The sequence below is a fragment of the Trichosurus vulpecula genome, chromosome 3 (genome assembly GCF_011100635.1).
Source record: "Trichosurus vulpecula isolate mTriVul1 chromosome 3, mTriVul1.pri, whole genome shotgun sequence".
NCBI lineage: Eukaryota > Metazoa > Chordata > Mammalia > Diprotodontia > Phalangeridae > Trichosurus > Trichosurus vulpecula.
In genome coordinates this window covers 382557169-382560617 of record NC_050575.1, presented here as the reverse complement: position 1 = coordinate 382560617, position 3449 = coordinate 382557169, and positions in this window count along the sequence as shown.

Sequence of the window (3449 nt, the reverse complement as noted above, 5' to 3'; positions counted from 1 at the left end):
AAATGATTTGCGCAGGATCACAACAGCTGGTGTCTGAGGATGGATTCAAACTCAGCTCTCCTGACTCCAGGCCCTGGGCTCCAGCCACCGCCCAATCTGTTGTTGTTGGATTGTATCACTCCTGTCTGACTTTTCATGACCCCATTTGGGGTTTTCTTGGCAAAGATACTGGAGTGGTTTGCCATTTCCTTCTCCAGTTCATTTTACAGCTGAGGAAAATGAGGCAAACAGTGACTTGCCCAGGGTCATACAACTAGTAAATGTCTGAGGCCTAGTTTGACTCAGGTCTTCCTAACTCCAGACCTGGTGCTCTATCCACTGCCCCACTTGGTTGCCACCATCTCACATAGCTGCCTATAATCAATTTGACCAATGAGTAGATGGACTGGAATGGGGAGAGACTTGAGGCAGGGAAATTAGCTAACAGGCTAACATAACAGTCTAGGCATAAGGTGATAAGGACCTGCACCAGGATAATGCCAGTATCAGAGGAGAGAGGTGTTATGAGAGATGTTATAAAGATAGAAATGATTGGACTTGGCAACTGATAAGATATGGTGGAGTAAGAGAGACTGAAGAGTAAAGGATGAAGCCCAGGTTGTGAGACTGGGTGACTGACAGTGAGGATGGTGGTACCCTCCATGGTAACTGAGAAGTTAGGAAGAGGAGAGAGGTTTGTGGGGAGGGAGAGAGTCAGTTCAGTTTTGGACATGTGGAGTTTAAGATGTCTATGGGACATCCAGTTTGAGACATCCAAAAGGTAGCTGGAGATGTAAGACTGTAGGTCAGATATATTTGGGCTGGATAATTAGACGTGAAAACCAGCAGCATAGAGATGATCATTGAATCCGTGGGAGCTGCTGAGATCACCAAGTGAAATAGAATAGAAGGAAAAGAGAACTGGCCCCTGCCGGACACCCACAGTTAGAGGGCATAACCTGGATGAAGATATAGCAAAGGAGACTGAAGAGGAGCGGTCAGATAAGTAGTAGGGGGAGAACCAGGAAAGAGTATTGTCACCAAAACCCAGAGAAGACATTATCAAGGAGAAGAAAACGATTGACGTTGTCAAAGGCAATAGAGAAATCAAAAAAGATGAGGAATAAGAAGCCATTAGATTTGGCAATTAAGGGAGCACTGGTAACTTTGGAGGGGGAAGTTTTAGTTGAGTGTTAATGTTGAAGGGTATAAAGAGTTACGAGTGAAAGAAGTGGCTTCGTCTATTGTATCCTGCCTTCTCCAGGAGTTTAGCCACAAAAGATTCAGGACAATGGCTAGCAGAGTTGGGCAGATGGGGTGGATCTAAGGGGCCAGGAAGAGGGAGAAGTCAAGGATGACTTCAAGGTGACTTGGAAAGATGGTGATGCTTTCAACAGAAACTACAGATGATAGAAACTGAGGAGGGGTTGTGGAGGAAAATAATGAATTGTTTTGGACATGTTGAGTTTACGATGCCTCCAAGACATCCAGATAGAAATGTTCAACAGTTAGGTGGAGAGAGAATGAGACTGGATGAATGAAGAAGTATTTATTTAGCATGTAAGGTGCAGACAATTGTGTTAAAAGCTGGGAATATAAAAACAAAAGTGAGACAGTCCCTACCTCAAGCAGCTTCTATTCTAATAGGGGAGACAACACACATATTCGAGGTATAGCTAATGTAAAGAATTATTTGGGAATTAAGGGAGCTAGCTAATCTATAAGGGCAGCTTATTTGTGGGCCCTTTCCTGAAACAATGATGGTGTGTGTTACTTTTGAAAATTAAGGTAAACAGAGAGACAATGGTCTGACCGGGATCAATTTATTAATTAGCAGGAGTAACAAAAGTGAAACGAGCAGAACCAGGAGAACATTATGCACAGCAACAGCAATATTGTATGATGAAGAACTGTGAATGATTTAGCTATTCTCAGCAATCCAATGATCCAAGATAATCCCAAAGGACTCATGATGAAAAATGCTATCCACCTCCAGAGAAAGAACTGATTTCTCCAAATACAGACTGAAACATACTATTTTCCTTCTTTTCTCCTTCCTTCCTTCCTTCCTTTCTTTCCTTTCTTTCTTTTTTTTTTTTTTGTCAGGACAACTGGTGATAGCCCTGGATGCAGTGGGAGACCTTGGCCTTTATATTTCTTTTAAATAGTATTTTCTCCAATTACATGTCAAGACAATTTTTAGCATCCATTTTTTTCTCTCTCCCTGCCTCCTAAAATGGTAGGCAAATTGATATAGGTTCTATATGTGTTATCACGTAAAACATACTTCCATATTATTCATGGTTGTGAAAGAAGAAACCGATCAAAAGGGGGGGAAAAACAAAGAAAAAGAATAAGTAAGTGAAAAAAGTCAGAGTCCATCAATTCTTTATCAGGATGTGGATAGCATTTTCCTTCATGAGTCCTTTGTACTTGTCTTGGATCATTGTGTTACTGAGAAGAGCTGAGTCATTCATAGTTGATCATTACACAATGTTGCTGATACTGTATACAATGTTTTATTGGTTCTGTTCATTTTACCTTTCTTCTTTCTTTCTTTCTCTCTCTCTCTTTCTTTCCTTCTTTTTTTCTTTCCTTCCTTCTTCCTTCCTTCTTTCTTTTCAAGTCTTCTTGCACAAAATGACTAATATGGAAATGCTTTACATGATTGCACACGTATAGCCCATATCAGATTGCTTACTGTTTTGGGAAGGGGGGAGAGAGGAATAGAATTTGGAATTCAAAACCTTAAAAAAAACAACAAATATTTTAAAATGGTTTTACATGTAATTTGGGAGAAAACTAAAATATTATTTAAAAAAGAATGATCAAAAACTTAAATTATAGATTTATATAACTATAACCTCTCTCTCTCTCTCTGTCTCTCTCTCTCTCTGTCTCCCCCCCCCCCCCCACACACACACACACACACACACACACACACACACACACACACACATCTGGGAGACATCCAAATAGAGATAATATTTAAATCCTTGGGAGATGATGAGATTGAGATCATCAAGAGAAAAGGTTTAGGGAGAAAAGAGGAACTGAAACAGAGCCTTGGGGGATGTGTCCACCATTGGAGGGGTGGGATGTGATGATGCAGCAGAGGAGATTTAGGATTAGCTAACTAGGTAGGTAGGAACAGAACCAAGAGAGAGCAAAGTCACAAAAACAAAGGAAAGAGGAAGCACTTAGGAAGGTAGGGGAAGGTCAGCAGAGTCAGATGCTGTATAGAGGCCAGGAAGGATGAGGACTGAAAAAAAGGTCATTGGATATGTCATCAAAGACATGACTTGGAGAGTCCTATCTGTGCAGTAGTGAAGAGGCCAGATTGCCAGAAGTTGAGAAGTGAGAAAAGGGGAAATTGAGTCCAGAAACGTAAGGAGTTTTTTTTTTCCCCTAGAAGTTTGGCTGTAGACAACACCCGCTTGATGCATAGTGAGCCTATTCCCACTAGGGTA